Source organism: Panthera onca, chromosome B2 (genome assembly GCF_046562875.1).
Source record: "Panthera onca isolate mPanOnc1 chromosome B2, mPanOnc1 haplotype 2, whole genome shotgun sequence".
Classification (NCBI taxonomy): domain Eukaryota; kingdom Metazoa; phylum Chordata; class Mammalia; order Carnivora; family Felidae; genus Panthera; species Panthera onca.
This window is the reverse complement of record NC_138343.1, coordinates 86,684,750-86,704,976: the sequence shown is the minus strand read 5'-3', so window position 1 is coordinate 86,704,976 and position 20,227 is coordinate 86,684,750. Positions and strand designations below refer to the sequence as shown.

The following is a 20,227-nucleotide window of genomic DNA, read 5'->3' as shown; positions in this document are numbered from 1 at the left end:
GAGGAATAGCAAAAGGTAAGATAAAAGATTTTTTGAAGGACTAGATGTAAAAGATTATAAAGCCTCAAAACAGCATCCTTAATGAGACCTTTAAATATTTAGGTTGACACATTCTATTTTTTAAGAGACCCGCTTTTAGGTAGGTCAAATGTATGACCCAGTTCTGAATGTAGATATGAGATTAATAGCATGATTTTTTTTTAATGTTCTCTGCTTGCTCAAGTCATTTATTAAGCCAAAAGAAGACATTTAAACTTTGCCTAATGGTTGTTTTTTTTTTTTTTTTCAGTGTACTGTTACTTATTTTGAAAGAGCTATAGAGAGCAACTGGGGAAGAGCAGAGAGAGAGGAAGACAGAGGACCAAGAAGGCTCCATGCTGTCAACACAGAACCCAACGTGGGGCTCAAACTCGAACCGTGAGATCAGGACCTGAGCCAAAATCAAGAGTTGGACGCTTAACCGACTGAGCCACCCAGGTGTCCCTGCTTAATAGTTTTTTTAAAGTGGCTTTTCAAGTCATTTGAATCAGTCAGTAATTACATCAATAATACTGCTAATTATTCATTCACCACAAACACTTATCAATCTATCTACGGTGTGCCAGTTACTATTCTAGAAGCTGGGGGATGCAGCAGGGAAGATGAAGTTTTACACAGCTTACAGTTTCACAATGTTGGCTGCTATTTCAGTTATCTGTTGTTTTTGCTCCACAGCAAACCATCTCAAAATCTAGCAGCTTAAAACAACAGTTTGTTATTGTCTCTCATGGTTTTGTGGATTGTTGGAGCTTAGCTGGGTGTTTCTGCCCTGGGTTCTCATGTAGAGACATGGCCGGGGCTGGTGTCATCTGAAGCGTCCAAGATGGCCCACTCACATGGCAGCTGACGCAGGTTGTTAGGTGAAAGTTCAGCTAAGACTGGATGGCAACATCCATAGGCAAGCGCTGCATGTGGGATGAGCTTGTTGTAGCTGCAGCAAATGGCTGGGTTCCAAAAGCAAATGTTGCAGGACAAAGAAAGCGGATTGTCAGAACATGACTCCTTTATTCTGTTTGTCAGAGCAGTCACAGAGCCTGCCTTGATTCAAGGGTAGAGGACGCACATAGTCCACACCTCTCTATGGGAAAAGCGTCAAAGAATTTGTTGCCATCTTTGCCCTTTACGGTGCATCATATCATGAAACGCATGCTGCCGATTTGTCTCATTTTGATGGTGTTAACTTTGATAGCTAGGTTAAGGTGGCATCTTTCACATTTTCTCTGTAAAATGACTAATTTTCCTCTTTTAGTGAATAAGTTACTGATTAGGAAGGGGCATGAGGTATTAGAAGTGTTCTCTGTCTTGACCTGGGTAGACGTTGCATTAGTATATACATATGTGTATCTATATCAAGCTGGGCATTTCAAAATATTTTACATACTTGAGTTGTTATGCTTAATACCGCAATAAAAAATTTTAAAAATCCAAGTTGCCATCTCACCTTCTTCCCTTGCCCAGCTGTACTTTGTTTGGTTGGTTTGGCAATGATTCCACTAGTGTCTCAATGACAAAGACTGCAAAACTCAGACACCTCTGGCTGTTCTCTAACTCACCCCCACCTTCAACTCTAGACCTGAGTCAAGACTCTCTGTAATTCGTTTTCCAACTGGCATCCAGACTGATTTTTCTTTAAAAATGCAAATATGAAACTGTTGCTCCCCTGCTTTAAATTCATCCCATCGGCCCTAGGATAAAATCCAAGTTTGTTAAATTATAAGGTGCTCCGTGTCTGCTTAATCTCTCCAAACTCATCTCTCATGACTTTCTCCGAGTGAACTCCAGTCCTCCCAATGAAGTCTCCTCCTGATGTATGTATTTACCTATGACCTAAAGTGCAAAATAGCACTTCAGGGGTTTATTGAATGGTAATTTAGTTCAATTCTGTTTAATGAATATTACTGAGTATTAATTGAGTGCAATCTCCGAGCTGAGTATAGAGGTAAGTTATGGTAAGGAATTAACAAAGTCTTTGCTTCCTGCTCAGATAAGAGAAGAGTACAAATTACCCCACTACAGGGCAGAATTTAATAAGGGCCCTAAGAAGTATAAACACAATGCAATGGGAATTCAAAGGAGGGAGAGATGAGAAGCCTCCTGTGCAGGGTTTATTTGCCTTAATTAATGCTACTGTCCCAAGGAGAATGAAGCTGCCATGTAAGGGGGAAAATCATAGAAATGTAATTAGTTCATCAAAGAATTAAGTTTCCAGACAGCCCAGTCCCTCTGGCTCTAAGGCATAGTTGGTGACTATAGACAGAAGGTCTTCCACGCCCTGTGAACATACTTTCACTTTTCTTGAGAGGCTATTGAAAGGATTTGCCTTTTGTGTGTCTTTGATACTCTTAGGCTGGTAGATACAGTTTCTATTTTTAATTTCTCCTTGCAGAGTACTGCTGTGGCTGGAGCAAGCGTAGGCTGAGATTCTCCCTGGGACACTCACTACAGGGCTTGTGTGTGGAACAGAACATGCCATCCCAAGAAAGACTTCTTTAGTGTTTAAGAAGTGTGACCTCTGGCAAGGTCCCAGGTCTTCATATTTCGTTAGATACCTAATGTCCCTTTTATACCTAGTGTTTATATTTACAGACATTAGAATCCTTTGTGCAGCTGCTATGCAGAAGAGCCAGAAGAGTGGGCTGTAGTAGTCTCTTAGGGCTACTGTAACAAAGTACCACAGACCCGGTAGCCCAGACAATAGACGTTTTCTCACAGTGCTGGAGTCTACAAGTCTGAGATCAAGGTGTTAGCACAGTTGTTTCTTCTGGGGCCCCTCTCCTGAGTTTGAAGTCTTCTTTCTGTGTCTTCACACAGTCTTTCCTCTGTACCTGTGACCAAAAGAACACCAGCACATTGTGGGGGCACCTGGGGGGCTCAGTTGGTTAAGTGACGGACTTCAGCTCAGGTCATGATCTCAAGGTTCATGAATTTGAGCCCCGCATCAGGTTCTGTGCTCAGTGCAAATCCTGCTTTGGATCCTCTGTCTCCCTCTCTCTCTCTGCCCCTCCCTCCACTGGCTCTCTCTTTTTCTCTCAAAAATAAATAATAAAACTTTTTTTTTGTTTTGTTTTAAGTTAAAAAAAAAAAAAAAAGAAGAAGAAGAGGCTCCTGAATGGCTCAGTTGGTTAAACGTTCAACTTCGGCTCAGGTCATGATCTCATGGTTCCTGGGTTCGAGCCCCACATGGGGTTCTGGGCTAACAGCTCAGAGCCTGGAGCCTGCTTCGGCCCTCTCTGCCCCTCCCCCACTTGTGCACGCGTGTGTGCACTCTCTCTCTCTCTCAAACATAAACACTTGAAAAAATTAAAAAAAAAAACAAAACACAAACAACTCCAGCACATTGGATTGGGGCCTACCCTAATGATCTCACTTAACCTTAATTACCTCTTTGAAGGCCCTTTCTCCAAATATAGTCACATTCTGAGGTACTAGGGGGTAGAACTTAAACACACGAATTTTGAGGGAACACAGTTCAACCCATAGCACCAACCTATGTCAGATTTTAGCCGCACATAATTATTTGTAGGGACATAATGTGATCTTGGTGCTTTTTACATTGCATACAGTGCAATTTAATTTGTGCTGTGGTATAGCCTGAACAATTCTGTTAATGATAATTAGGTGCAGTCCCCATTGAAACACCCCATAGCACTGGGTGGTATCTTAGGATAAGGTCCAACTCTTTTGTTTTGCAAGTTCAGGTACGGTGTGTAAAGTCAAATAATTAAAAGCAGAGTCTAGAACTCAGGGTCTTGATTCCCTGATTCACAATGTAATGTTACACCTATCTTGTAACATCACTTAATTTTCTAAAAATGACCTGGAAACCTTGCAAGATTTTAGAATCTTTTGCCCTTAGAAATAAAATTAGCAAGAGGTCTGGTTTAAGTTTAAGGCTTCTAATCCAAAGCACTAAGACTTCTTAGTGCTTTGAATATATTCACAACCCATAGGTAATACCTGTGATAATTTTTCATAAGTGAATTAGAGGGTATGGAGCATATTAATGAGGCACGTCTGTATTCAAATGTCAGCTTCTCCTGCTGATGAACAAGTTACTTAAACATTCTCAATTTCATCTCCCCACCAATGAAGTTCCCCCACTATTTAGCCATTAGAATATATCAAAATAATAAGAAGTAAGGGTCCAATCTTCACTATCTTTAGAATAAAATAAAAGCCACATCATCGTAGCAATGTAAAATTTTAATATATTTCCCTATCATAACTGTGGTAGTGATTTAAAAATACTGGTTTCTAGGTCTCTTGCAAAAGTTTTTTCTTGCTATTTTTGTTACAGCTTTGTATTTTTTAAAATGCTTATTTATTTTTGAGAGAGAGAGAGAGAGAGTGCAGGGGGAGGGCAGAGAGAAAGGAAGACACAGAATCCAAAGCTGGCTCCAGGCTCTGAGCTGTCAGCACAGAGTCCAAGGCAGGGCTCAAACCCACAAACCGTGAGATCATGACCTGAGCTGAAGTCAGATGCTTAACCGACTGAGCCACCCAGGCGCCCTACAACTTTGTAAGTTTGAGTCCTCATTACTTCACATGTGCCCTCAGATTTATGAACTTTTATCACAATTTTGAATTTTTTTTCAGAATGTATAATACAGTTTATGAGTATAAAATAAAGTGATTTCACCAACTGAGAGTTTAATCAATTACAGGGAAAGCAAATTCTATAAAAAGAATGTTATTAATTTAGGAAGGTGTCAAACTTGATTTGAGGTAACTTAAGAGATAGTATGAAATATAGGACATTAGAAAGAAGATTCATTCTTAAACATTTAACTTAATACAAAGTGCAATATAGTCAGACTCCATCACTTGGTATTTTAGTATTTGGGGGTACCAGATAGAAACGGACCATTTAAATAAAAGTGATCTCTAAGAAGAAAGCAAGTAATAGGTATATAAGCAAACTCTTAGTTTGAGGCAAGTACTGAGAACTCATTTAACTTGTTCTGGAGAATAATTTGCTTTTAAAATCCAAAATTGCTTTAAAGATTTAGCACATTGCTAGGTATTTGAGGAGATTATGCTTATTACAAATGCATCCCTTCTTCTTCCAACTGGACTTCCACTTAGAAAGACGTGCATGTTTACATATCTTTGCTTGTCCTGCGAATTTACAAAGAGCAAAACTGAACTCCTTTAAAATTATTGTCACTAGTGCAGCTTCCATTTTTGTAATTTTCATTTGGGAGATTTCAATCTGACTCCAATGGTAGTAAATTTTTATGAAATGAATAATCTGTGGGAAGCCCAAAAGTAAAACCTTTTATTCCTTTGTAGAGTATTATAAGTATATGAAACATTGAGTTTATAATGATAATGGTGATAATAATAATGATATTACTTTTATTATAGATTATTATTATATATATATTAATATATTATATATATATATAGATTATTATTATAGATATTACTTTTATCATAGATTATAGTTACAGTGTATATCATTTACTAGGCATAGTAGTAAGCACTTTATATTCCTTATTTCATTTTATCCTCACCATTACTCTACATGGTAACTTCTTTTATTATCCCCAATTTCCAGGTGAGAATATCTTAGAGCTCTAAGATAAGCGCTTGCTTGACCTAAGATCATGTTGCTAGTCAGTGGGGGAGGGGCTAGGGTAGGAGTACTTCCTGTCGAAAGCCCAGGTCTTGACCACAGTGATGGTGGGCTACCATACCTTCACCATCACCACACCTGTATTCTACTTGTAATGCTCAGCACCTAACGACCAAGACTCCTTTTTTAAAAAAAATTTCTTTAATGTTTATTTTTGAGAAAAAGAGAGAGAGAGAGACAGAGTGTGAGTAGGGTAGGGGCAGAGAGAGAGGGAGACAGAATCCGAAGCAGGCTCCAGGCTCTGAGCTTTCAGCATAGAGCCTGACATGGGGCTCGAACTCACAAACCACAAGATCATGACCTGAGCCCAAGTTGGAAGCTTAACCATCTAAGCCACCCAGGTGCCCCTCCTTTTAACTTGGAGGCTAGAAACAAATATAACCATTGCCTAAGCTTCCCAGAAAGATAAATTTCAAAGGGAAATGAAATACCATGATGAATCTTACAGGCTAAGCGGTTATTGGGTTGGACATAAAGGGAAAGGTAGGAATTCACCGTGAGCAAACATTTAGTAGAGAGAGAGCCAGCCACATTATGTCAAGGTTTTGAGGTGAGATAGAGATATGGAAATGGTCAGTCAATTTACTCATATCTGAGTCAATACTTTGCCTTGCATTCTTTTATCCCACATCCCTCTGCCCCCCTACCAAGGATTATGCCTTTGGTTTCTTTATTTAACAGGTTTGGAGGGCCTAGACTATCCTGTATTGCTAGAGCCTATCTTATATCACGTTCTATCTTGAGACTCTGCAGTCTTGCTGTTTGCCGTAACTTTGATGAATCAATGCTGGCCTTTGAGGTGCACACACATGGTTCTGCATAGTATCCTTGGTGATGGGATGCTGATAGAGGCTTTCAAATGCGAATTAACTAGACCTTCATACCTCAGGCATCTCAAGGGCTCAAGGAAGAAAGGTCAGCTCCCTAAATGACACTCCTACAGACAGGTACCAAAAGCTCTCTCCTCTGTTAACAACATCTTACTAAGTTTACTGTGGCACATTGGTTGATTGTTCTGGTGATTGTAAGGGAGAGAAGATGGAGCCAGGAAGAGCAGTGAAAAGTTTTGCTTTGAGGGGAGGGAGATGGGCTCTAACATCTTTTACCTGAGCTCATCCTCATGAACTGGTCTTGGCTATCATGTTACTTATATCTATGATTTTCCATATTTTTTCCCATATGCAATAAATACACCCAAGAATCCTCAAAAAGTAAGAAAGTAACTGTGATATTTGAGCCTCTGTTTTTCCATCCGACTAGCCTCTGCCATCACTTAAACCCCTGTACAGTCATGTCCTGAAAGCAATATTGGTGCATTATTCTTATTCTATTCATCATTAACAGTGTTTAGAGTTTTCAAAGGTATTTCTCCAGTTCTATCACATTGATTCTAACAGTTATGATGAAGACACAATCAAGTAAATATTTGACCCTTAGCATTCTTTAAGGCTCAGCTACTACTGGGGCTAATTCTACTTTAGGCAGAATTAATTAGTCCTATTGGTTAGGTCTCACACAGAGAGCTAAGGTTCTGGCACATGTGGGTGTGACTTCCTTCTCATATCTGGTAGTTCTGACTGAGAGAACTTTGAGTGGCCAGAGGTCATCACAGGCCTTTTCTGGGCTTCTCTCCTTCCCAGCTGATTGTGACAGCATGTGTTCTTAAATGGACCCCCTATCAGTCAGCCCTTGAAGGCTGTGCAGTGCCCTGCAAACAATTACAGGTATGAAAGATGAAGAATGGCCTCCCTCCACACCGTCTGCTGTATTAACTCAAGATTTGGGTGGGGGTGGGGGTGGGGCTGAGGGGAGTTGTCCTAGATTTCCTTCCGGCCTATTTGAAACATCAAAGAATGAGAAAAAGCAACCAGACACCTCAGTGTTAGAAACCTCTTTGTGCAAAGGTGAAGGTGGAGCAGCAAAGCTAATTTATCACGTATCTCTTGAAAACGTTCCTTCCCCGTTGTCAGTTAGGAGAGGGGAGGTCAGCGCTCTTCTCGAAAAGGAAAATAGGAAAAGTTGGCAAGAATTTGAAGATGGTTTGAACTGCGTTTTCCTCTGGAATTTCAAGAATAGTATTTTCATGTGTAAATATTTTTACTCATTCTAAATTTTTTTTTTAAAAGTCTTTATTTTTATTTTGAAAGAGAGACAGAGTGTGAGCAGGGGAGGGAGAGAGAGGGGGAGACATAGAATCCGAAGCAGGTTCCAGGCTCTGAGCTGTCAGCACAGAGCCCCATGTGGGGCTGGAAACCACAAGCTGGGAGATCATGACTTCAGTCAAAGTCAGACGCTCAATCAACTGAGCCACTCAGGCATCTCAGTTTTACTTATTCTAAAAGGGAAAGAGGAAAATGATCATTTTTCAGGGATGAAAATACAATATGAAGGCTCTAAAATAATTCTAATATCTGCAGCACAGTTTGTTTACTTTCACTGTTGTGGTTGAGGGCATAGGGAAGAGAGGTGAAGCTATTTTCCTTCCGTTGACTCCAACTCCAACTTCTTTCTTTCCCAGAAGTTTTTCTTGTTTTGTTTTTTTTTTTCATTTCTTTTCTTTTGCAAAATGTTTATTTTTCAGCATGGTGTACAATTTCACAAATCATTTATCCTCATTCATCATTTTTCTTCTCAGGACTTCACAAACATCTAGCCCTCAAAAGGATTCCAGAAGAAACTGAAGTCACACAGTCTTGTTCTTCGCTTTACCTCAGAACAACACAATAATATTTTCTAGGTATTTCTATTTTTACCTTATAATGAGAACACTCACTCAATCTAAAATTGCACACACCTCTGAGCTGTTACATTTCTGGCTCACTTTAACCTGAATAAGGCCTTCAGGTTTTCCTGAAATCACACGTGTGTGATGCCTGTTTTCAAGGCAGGACGTAGCCTGTTACCATCAGAATTCAGTGTTTATTTCCCATTGAAATGAAAAAGGCTCTCTAGCTGTCCAACTAGCTGTACTTTTTCAGCAGTTCTGAATAAACGTTTCAACCCATAATGAGTCATTGTTGGATTTGATGATGAAAATGGAATTAGAGACAGGGTAATTTACGTCCATGCTGGCCACCCATTAAAGTTTTCAACAAATGCGGGTCAGGCAAAAAGATGGCTGTGGTTTTCAAAATGTGGAGAAACAGTTCACAAAGACTGGTGCTACTGTTCTGTGAAATGTACTCTTCTGTGAAAACAAAACAAAACAGGCAAAGCTGCTGTCCTTGCTGGTGTGATTGGCTGGTGGGCAGACCTCCTGCTCCATGTCAAGAGAACCTTCCATGGAGATGAAATTGGGTTCCCAAGGGCAAGGCTTGTGTTTCCATCCTAGGAGCTGAGCCCGCAGGATCTAGCCCTGCCCGACATGCCAGCATGTTCCCATCCTCAAGATGAAACTTTTGATCTGGAATGAAGGCAATCTGAGGAAGATGGTTCCTGTGTCAAAGAGGCCTGGGTTAGCTTCCCCTCTGATCTGTGTGGCACTCCTTGAGGCCCCAGAATTGGGGCCCTTGTGGGCAAGTCAGACCATTTGGGGCAGGGATTTTTGCTGAGCATCAGTAAATTCAGAATTTGCCCAGGTGTTCTAAGGAATTCTTCTGTAATCCAGCCTCTACTGCCTGGAAAGTTGCTCGAGGATAGACTGTCTACATCTCTCACAGTTCCCTTTTACCCCTGCAAACAACCAGATGCATTTTTCTCAGATAATCAAGCAAACATTCAACCTTTTAGCCAAAATGAGCCGAGTTGTACAACTTTAGCTTTTAAGCTTTTCACACTTTCAAAGCTCTGCACTCAGTGCAAGAAAGTGTCCTTCTTAGTATGAAATTGTACATTTGACTTGCAGTGGAATATTGGGAAAGGTCAAGGAGCCTCAGAATGATCAATGATGGCATATGTAAGTGGGCTACCACAAGAAAGGGGGAAAGGGAGACTTGCGATTTCAGTCAGTAAACAGGCTGGAAAGTGCAAACCTTCTCAGTATTCAGCATTACTCCTGAGAGCAAGTCACAGCACCACATGGCTTCTGACTTGCCAGTTTCCCTGCACCCCTGTGCCCTCTCAGAGAGGAGGCAATTATGCTTAATTTTATATTCACTGGTTGAATTTCCTTAAACCACTTTAAATATCAGAGCAGCATTCTTACCCATAAACAGAAATGCTGTTCTGAACTGATTATTTAAATGAGTTTGTCACTTTCACAGACTGGAAATTGTTTAGGGGATTTTGTCTCCAAAAGACCTTTAGAAAATACTACCAAAGATCTTTTATTAAAGTGAGGCAAGTGATAAAGAACCAAATCTTTCTAAAATTACAGATTATGAATCACCGGAAAAACTGATGGCTCATGCATATCAAATCTGTGCTTGAAAACATCATATTGCCAGAAGGCTGTGACTAGAACGGAGAGTAGAAAAAAGATGCAAAACGTCAATGGCGAATGTGTAACAATGATCAACTAGATCACTTTTGACAGAAAAGCAAGCCTGCTAACTATATTTTTGCTTCTCTGGTAGACATTACCCACTGTAGATGCTGAAAAAAGATCCTTGCGTGGTATTCCTAGCAAAAGAAAAATCAGAGTATTTTAAAAGATACTGCCATGTATATAAGCTGTCTTGCTTACAGTGGCAATGCCTTGTTTTTAAATAATGATGTTGGGTTTGTGACATTTATTAGATTCTGATATCTGAGGGCATAATGACTATAAAATCTGAGATAATGAAAGAAGAACCTGAGATAAAGAAAGAAGAAAGGACCTCAAAGGTCCTATGGGTGAGAGCAACAGATTGACCCTTTCAAGGTTTCCTCCTTCTCTCCCTCCTTCTTCCCTCTCCATCCTCCCCTTCCCCCTCCTGCTCCTCCCCTTCTCCCAATCCCATCCTTCTCCTTCTCCTCTCCTCCTCCTCCTCTTCCTTCTTCTTCTTTTCCTCCCCTTCATCCTCCTCTTTCTGCTTCTCTGTCTCCACCTCCTCCTCCTCTTTCAATATTTGATAAACTAAGTGTCTTTTAGGACACTCTCCAATATCCCACTTAATGCATCTTTTTTGGGAAATTATGACTGCACCAGGGAACTCTATTGTGGGTATTAGTTGTGCTTGTCCCTGTAGGGTAGAAGGAGTTCATCAAGTTAAAGAAAGAAAGAAAGAAAGAAAGAAAGAAAGAAAGAAAGAAAGAAAGAAAGAAAACAAAAAAGAAAAACTATGTATATAAGTTTGAGATGTTGGGCTTTCCCTCATTGAAAGTAGAGTGGTCTTTCCTGCATTTCCTCTAATACGGAGCAGAGAAAATGATGAGTAAATTATTTTTTTATGTTTATTTATTTTTTAGAGAATTAGAGAGTGCAAGTGGGGGAGAGAGAGGGAAACAGAGGATATGAAGTGGGCTCTGTGCTGACAGCAGAGAGGTGGATGCAGGACTTGAACTCATGAATTGTGAGATCATGACCTAAGCCAAAGTTGGACGCCTAACCAACTGAGCCACCCAGGTGCCCCAAGGAGTAAATGATTTTCAAATGAATGAACAATCACCTTCAGACTAGAGCAGATTTCCCTGTAGACACATCCAGTATATATCATACCTAGAATTGTTATGACACATTTAAAAAATCAACGTAAAGTCTCCATTAAAAAATTGTTTTTGAAGGAGGCACCTGGGTGACTCAGTCGGTTAAGCATCTGACTTGGGCTCAGGTCATGATCTCATGGTTCATGGGTTAGAGCCTTGCGTTGGGCTTTGTGCTGACAGCTCAGAACCTGAAGCCTGCTTCGAATTCTATGTCTCCCTCTCTCTCTGCCCCTGTCATGCTTGCACTCTGTCTGTCTCTCTCTCTCTCAAAAATAAACAAACATTTAAAAAATTAGGGGCGCCTGGGTGGCTTAGTCGGTTGAGCGTCTGACTTCGGCTCAGGTCATGATCTCACAGTTCGTGAGTTCGAGCCCCACGTCGGGCTCTTTTGGTGACAGCTCAGAGCCTGGAGCCTGCTTCAGATTCTGTGTCTCCCTCTCTCTCTGCCCCTTCCCTGCTCATGCTCTGTCTCTCTCTGTCTCAAAAATAAATAAATATTAAATTTTTTTTTTAAATTAAAAAAAATTTTTTTTGAAGGAAATGTAAGCTAAGAATTGTTCTTCTCTCATGTGTCTTCACAATACCTCTTAGTAGACATTACCCTTTCTGGAGTAATATTGAGGGAACCAGATTGTGGAGGGCTTTATATGCCACAACAAAGAGTTTACATTTGATGTATTAGCTCTGAAGAGTCACCGAAGGATTTAGAACATCAAAGAAACTTAATGAGAATGGCTGTGACATGACACCTGGGCCTGGGAACTAGGGGCACTAGGTGGGATTCTGTGGGTGTTGCAGGAAAGAGAACTGGTCTTAGACAGGGTCAGTGGAAATGGAAAAGAGATGGATAGGAGAGGTATTTTGAAAAAGTATATACTCCTTGAAAGCTGGAATTCTGTCTCACCTGTCTCTGTGCCTGCTCCAGCACACCAGTACAAGGGACTCTAAAGAGCCAACACACATATGTCAGAGTAAATTGAACTGTGTGACAAAACATGGCAAATGAAGCCTAAGGACAAATCAATAACGCCTACGATACCTGTGGTGGATTGTTTGGGATGAAAATTTAGTTATATTTTGAAAAATGATACTAATATACCAGTAAATCGGAAAAATGGTGATATCCTTGAGAGACTTCACCGGTGTGAGGGTCATAATCAAACACCAATTCCATACTTACTTCTGGTGCCTTTGAGCTGTCCCCAGACACCATTCCTTGATCTTCCTCTGAGCTCCAGGGATACTCCATTCACTACGTATATTGCTGCTCTTACCACATTGTACTACTGTTAGTTCCCTCCCATTATAACTTCTTGAAGATAGGGACTGAATCATGTTTTTTTTTTTTTTAGTTGAGGTATAATTGTCATGCAGTAACATGCACACATCATTACTGTACAGCTCACTTTCTACTTACATATACACCCATGTAGCCACTAATCTAGATCAAGATGTAGAATATTTCAATCACCCCAGAAAGTTCTCTTCCACTCCCTCTCAGCCAAAAGTCATGTTTTGCCCTGCCTGCCCCCCAACCACTATTCTGACTTTTATTGTATAGATTGGTTTTGCCTATTCCTGAATTTCAAATAAATGGAAACATTCAGTGTGTACTCTTGTGCTCAGCGTGAGGTTTTTTTGTGTCACTGTATTTACTGGTTGCTCTAATTATTTTTCCATTGTTTGAATATATCACTTTCCTGTTGATGAATATTTGAATTGTTTCCAGTCTTGAGCTATTATGAATAAAGCTGATACTGAATTCTTGTGCATGTCTTTTTTGGCGACACATGCACTCGTTTTTCCGGGGTATGTATCTGGGGGTAGAATTGCAGGGTTGTAGGGGAGGCATATGCTTCACTTTATTAGAAATTGTCAAATAGTTTTCCAAAAAGGTGGTAGTATTTTACTGTCCCACCATTAATGAGACTTGCAGTTGGTCCACAGCCTCACCAATACTTGGTAAGGTTGGTCTTATCTGGGTCATTTGGGTGAATACATAATGCATACAAAATACATAATGTGTTTTGTACATTTTAAAAGTCAGATTGTTTGTCTTATTAATTACTCATGTTACTTTTTTGGATTCCCAGTATTCAGCATAGTGACTGACAAGTAACAAATATTTTTATAGGTTTGTTGAATAAGACAGTGAGAGTAAATAAATCTGGCTTTATCTGCAAATTTTTCTCTGTCACTGGCCACAGGAAATGGGTTGTGGAAGTAATTAGCTTCTATGATGCATTTAAATTTGTTGGTTTTTGAAAATATCAAGACATAAATTCCAAACACAGCTGGTTGTATTTGTGATAGAAGCACTTATAATTTTACATTAAATTTTGGTTCATTCATGCATGCATTTAAAATATTCATCATCATAATGTCTGGAAGCCCAGAAAGATTTTAGACCAGAATACAAATTGTAACATTATTTTCTGTTCTTCTTTCATCATGTTAATAAGGTAGATTAGATATGATGTCCAAAATGCAGGATTTATTCCATTAGTTACATTTTTTATTTGATTTCTAGACTAGAAATGTGCTTTCAAATTCCTTGGAGATAAACGAGCTTTAAAAAATATGAAAAAGTTTGAGAGTCCAGACTTAAGTTTATTTTATATTTTAATAACATTTTTTAAATTATAAAGGTAAAAGCCACTCAATTTTGAATATTTAGAAAATATGGTAATATAAAAAGAAAATAATCTTAATTTGACCAAATCCAGATTCTCACTCTGAATATCTGGCCTTGTTTCTGTATTTTATACAGAATATATATGTGTTTTATACAGAATATATATGTAAATATGTGTGATCTATGTGGCTATATGTTTATTTTTGTAGTTTCCACCCACCTTTCTTTTATGGTAGATTATGCTAGTTCATATGTATATTTTTAGAAAGTTGGCTGTTTTATGTCTCTGGTATCTTTTGCATAGCCTTTGCTTCATGTAGCAAACTTGAAAATAGGTACTTAATCCTTTCCCACTACCTGTACTTCTTCAGAGTGGGACCTGTGTCCATCTTTCCTTCCTCCTAGCACCTAACATAATGCCGTGTGTGTGTGGCAGGCACTCGCCCAGTGTTAATTTATGAACAGGGCTCTAGACAGCTGTGGGCTCTGTTAGAGGCATTGCTGCAACAAAGACAAGCTAGATTCTGTGCACTAAGAATAGTCTATTCTATCTGGTAAAAAAACTCCTGGTTTGCTTCTACTCCTGAGGTTCTGCAGATCCAGGAGCTCAGAAGGATCCTTAAAGATCTTCTCATTCAATTCTATGCATCCAGGCATATGAATTACCAAACTCTAGGACAGCCATGAAGTCTCTTGAATCTTTTTAAAGATGGAGACTATTGAAATATTTTGTCAAATGTAGTTTCCTCCAAATAGTATTTTATGGGTAGGTTTAATCAGTTATTTAGTTATGCTTGAGATAGCTGAGTTTCGCCTTGATTTTTCTAACACTCAAACAGAATGATAGTCTCCATTTAGGTGGTAGAAAGAAATGATAGCAGAAAGCAGTATGTTGAATTTACAAAGTAAAGAGGTTTATCCTCTAAATCTTGAATATACAAAGTTGTAGCTTTGTGAATTAATGTGACATACAGGTTTAAAATATGAAAATTAATGAGATTTTATAAAATCTCACTTATCAAGAAATAAACCCAAAGGACATCGATAGGCATGATATAGTTATGACTGATTAAGGTATATTTTTTCTTACACTGTAAAAGCTTTGTGTATAATGTACCTCCAAACGTTATTTTCTTTTAGGATAAAATGGAGTGAACACTCATGGTGACTTTACAATGTATGTGAATTTACATACATTATACATTACATACATATAATGTACCTCCAAACGTTATTTTCTTTTAGGATAAAATGGAGTGAACACTCATGGTGACTTTACAATGTATGTGAATTTACAATGGACACTTTAAAAAACTTCAAAACAATTAATTAAGGCAAATAAAAATGGACCCAAACCCCAAGCTTTCCTCCCAGGTGAAGGATGAGGCCGGATGTGCACAAGGATGCCTCTTCCTATATCATTGCCTTCCCAGAGTTTTCTATTGCGGGGGGAGCATGTACACAAATCCTTTAATAGGCCAGGAGGGCTTTGGAAGCTGAGGGTATAACGTTACCTGGTCTAGGAATTGTCTAGGTGCTGTAATGTCCAGGCTGTGGCTATTTTTAGCAGCAGTGCTACTGAGCAGCTGACCCCAGACACACTGTAGCATAAGGAATGCAAAGCCTGGGCATCGCTGCTGGCTCCACACAGGGTGAAAGGATTCTTCTTTCCCTTTTACTGCACCCCTCCCATCCTTTAAGCTTTCACTCTGTTGTAGGAGGAATTAAGCTTCTGAGCATGATCAGAGTGCATCAGTTGTATTTTTGCAATTGATTATGGTTAGTAAGTAGGCAAATATTTAAACAGAACACCCAACATAGCACTGAAATCCTGCTGTAAAGCTAGTTCTTCTTACCACCTGAAATATCAAATTTAACCGAGTCTAAGAAAACCCGAAACTTGAATGAAGCTAATGAATTTGAGTTCCTTGAGCAGTCAGTTTTGTATCAAAGCACTTAGTGGGGTTAAAATAATTTCATACTATATATTTCAACTTATTGAATGCTAAGTATAGAGCATTAAAATACAGTTTGTGCTTTATGTAAGAAGATGGAATCATTTCATGGTTTACTCTTTTAAATGTATCCCTTTAAAATAGATACATTCTAGTATTAATCCCCAATGTTCCCTTTCTTATTAGACATCAGGTCTGCTGATCACTGCTCAGGAGACCTTGTTGGCCCCATGTGTCTATAACATTACCAATTAGCAGCCCTGCTCAGATGCAACTTGTTACCAGCCACAAAGGAGGGATTTATTTTAAATCTGTCCAGGGGCGCCTGGGTGGCTCAGTTGGTTAAGTGTCCAACTCTTGGTTTCGGCTCAGGTCATGATCTCACCATCGTGAGTTCGAGCCCCACATTGGGCTCCTCGCTGACAGCATGGGACCTGCCTGGGATTCTCTCTCTCTCTCTCTCTGCCCTTCCTCTATGCTCTCTCAAAGTAAGTATGCTGAAAATAATAAAAATAAAAACGGTCCAATTGTTTCTCCCACGATTGGGCTAAAAACATGCAGGTAGGGCTATATGAAACAAAGGATGATTTTGAAGTTGTTTAAATCATTCTAAAACTGAGAACAATTGCTGCACATTTTCCTGTATGCTTCAGTACCTCTCCTCTGAGTATAAGCACCCTGGAGACTGGAAGCGTTGTTTTGCTTCACTCCTTGTAAACTGCTTTGAGAGTCTCTGACATCATTAAGTCACATTTTAGCCCAGACATTTTGTGCAGACCTAAACTCTGAATGACACTTGCTGGGCTGATTAAGAGGGCAGTACAATATCTGGGAACTGCTCATAATGTGATACAAATGCCAAAGGGTTCAACTTGGACTTGAGATATTTTTGTATATCTCAGCTCTCATTGTTTTAGATTCTGCTGTGAAGATTTTATTTTTGTTTTCCTTCTGACGCACTTTGGCCTGGTTAATAATGCCTCAGGTCTGGGGCATATTTTCTTGAGAAGGATGGTATTCTTTGTTTCTGCTGTTTCCTCCCACTTGAACTTCCCACCTCCCATCTTCTATCCCCACAGAAGTATTTGCCTTTTCATTTGTTATCTGAAGAAAATAATACTGGACCAAATTTACAAAAGATACAGAAATCTAGATAAATTCATTTATAAGAGATATTATATCCTTAATGTTGTAGGGATAAGACCTAATCATTGACTTTAAGTATAAGAGCAGAAATAACAATATGGATAATAACAATGCTAACATTTGTTGCCACATTATGTTATGGCAGACACTGTGTAAGTTACTATTATTATTATTTTTTAATTTGAGAGACAGAAAGCATGAGTGGGGGAGAGGGCAGAGGGAGAGAGAGAGAGAGAGAATCTTAATCTCTGCTAATCATGGAGCTCAACTCAGGGCTTGATCCCATGACCCTGGGATCGTGACCTGAGCCAAAATCAAGAGTCAGATGCTCGACTGACTGAGCCACCCAGGAACACCCAAGGTGTGTAAGGTATTTTACATTCATAATCTTATAAGATAAATTCAATGATTCCCATATTTTAAATGAAGAAATTGAGGCCCAGAGAGGTGAAATAATTAGTCTAAAATCACACAGGTCAAATGGGTCCATGGTAGGGCAAAGATTTGGACTGAATCTGTCTGACTCAAAGTGACATACATGCACAACACATTAAGTGCCTGTGTGACCTGGGAGCTTGTCAAAAATGCAGAATGTCAGGCCCTGCCACAAGATTGCTGCATAAGAATCTTCACTTAACAAGATCCCTCGGTGGATCATACGCATATTAATTTCATGAGCATGGGTCTGGAGAGATCCTGCATCTTTTAATGAACAAGTTACTTGTAAGTGTCTAGCAAGACCTTAAGGATATTGGCTTGGACTATCTTCTGAAGCAACCCAGTGTCCAGTCATAGCCAGTCATACCTTTGACATTCTGTCAACTAAAAGAGTGACAAAATCCTGACTCTGGAATCTTAGCATTGGCTTCATTTGAACCTTGTACTGAACATGCTAGTGATCATGACTGCATCACAAATGAAAGCTGAGATTCAACAAACCCAAGTTAGACTCTGTGGGGAGTCCCTGTTTATGACTGCTGTCCTTGTGTATTTGTTAACAGCGTCCTGTTTCTCAAACATATCCAGGTTTGGATGACAAAGGACACGGTCACCCTAATGGTGGTCAGGTAATTGTTACTTTACACTTGCTTGCTAATAAATGGTTAGTGAATAAGCATATGTATGCTTATAAACAATGAAACAAAAACACACCAAAAAAAAATCCACAAAACCTGTGTAAGGCATTGGGTGATAGGGTATTCAGTTGTGTAGAAGAATGTAAGAAAAGAAAAAATAATTCAAGACCTGGGTGGTCAGAAGAGCTCTGTGGAAAAGGTGACCACTCTTAGAAGTGGTAGGTTGTGATAGTGAAGAAAAGGAGCCCAGGAGAGCTCTTGAGGGAAAACTCACAGCCCTGCCAACCCATGCAGGCTGTGCTATGTTGAGTCTGTAAGTCCTCAAGGTCTCCATGTTTGCCAATAGTGTGAGGCAGCCTATGGCCAGAGCAAAAACTGTGTTCCGTTCACGATGCCTCCTTTGGGCCTTCTGGGTACTAAACCCAGTGGATTTGGTCTGCATTGACAGAGGTTTTGTGAAAATGTCAGCATTAGTTTCAAATAGGGGATCTTGTAATTTGTCAGAAACTTTATGGTTCATTTATCATTCCTGAGGAAATTACTTTGTTTTAGTCCTATCAGAGTAGGATGGGCATTATTATCCTCATTTTATTAGTGGAAAAAAAAAGTAAAGTTTACAAAAGGTTCATAAGAATAGTGTCATACTATATATTCTTTTTTGCATCTTTCTTTTTTTCTTGACAATATCATCAGAGTATTCTTACATGCTCAAATATTCTTTTATACCATAATTTTAACTATTTATATACATATGATCATATAGGTATGACGTGATTGCCTTAAGCAGTACTCTGCTGTTAGGCATTTAGATAGATGATATTCCTCTAATATATGAGGGAAAGGTCTCTCCTATATTGTATATATTGTGGGAGGGAATTTGACGATATCTATTAAATTTAAAAATATATGTGTTCCTTGAGGAAATGAGTGTACATTTAAGCATTTGTCCATTAGAAATAGTTACACATGTGCAACAGCAACATTGTTTATATTTGCAGAAACATTGGGAACAACTTATACATTCATAAATTACAAATTAGGTAGATCATGGTACATTTATACAAAAGAATACTTTATAGTCATGAAAAGATCAAAATGTGCTGTCATGATTTCCAAAATATATTTTGAGTAAAAACACCAGATTGCAAAACAGTATGAACCCAGTTATTCAATATGTGAGTATAGATTTATTTAATCTGACACACATACAACATTTTTGGAGTATTATAAAACAGACCATAAAAAGTGATCTTTTGAAAGTTTATTTCGTGGGTGCATGTATATGTTGGGCAAGAACTAGACAGACATGCTTTGTACTTTATACATTTCTGGTTTTCCTTTTTTGTTTTCTGTTTTTTACTAATGAAAGAGTTTTTTTTCACTACCTCTTCCTTTTTTTTTTTTAAGTTTATATATCTATTTTGACAGAGAGCAAGAGAGTGCAAGCCAGGGAGGGGCAGAGAGACAGGGAGAGAGAGAATCCCAAGGAGGCTCCACACTGCCAGCGCAGAACCCCGGGCTGGGCTCGATCCTATGAACCATGAGATCATGACCCAAGCTAAAACCAAGAGTCCGAAGCTTAACCAGCTGAGCCACACTGGCACCCCAGGTTTTCCTCAACTATAATAATACTTCTACAGCTGAGCCTTGAACAATGGGGGAGTTAGGAGCACTAACCTCCCACACACTTGAAAGTCTGCGTATAACCAAAAACTTTACTAATAGCCTATTGTTGACTGGAAGCCTTGCTGTTAACATAAACAGTCAATAAACACATTTTATATGTTATATGTGTTATATGCTATATTCTTACAATAAGGAAAGCTAGAGAAAAGAAAATATTATTTGGAAAATTATAAGGAAGAGAAGATGCATAGATAGTACTGTACTCTATCAAAAACACCTGCATATATGTGGACCCATGTAGTTCAAACCCATGTTGTTCAAGGATCAGCTGTATTTATTATTTTTAATTAAAAAATAAATTATTTTTTTCTGTGGAAGAAATAAACAAGGATCATTGTTAGGTGTAGACCCACTCTGCTTAGATCCTGACCCCTCAACATAGCTTGGCCGGAGTTCCAGTTGTATTTCAGGTGCTTTGTGCACTCCCATTCCATGGTTGGCCCTGCTCAGTGGGGCTGTCCTTACTCTGGGATCTTTCCTATACCCT

General features: G+C 39.1%; 1 long non-coding RNA gene across 1 annotated transcript in view; it reads right to left on the bottom strand.

The window, feature by feature from the left end:
• Nucleotides 1-20,227, bottom strand: part of LOC132667407 (uncharacterized) — a 52,510-nt gene that overhangs the window by 433 nt on the left and 31,850 nt on the right. The gene's annotated exons all lie outside the window — the stretch shown is intronic.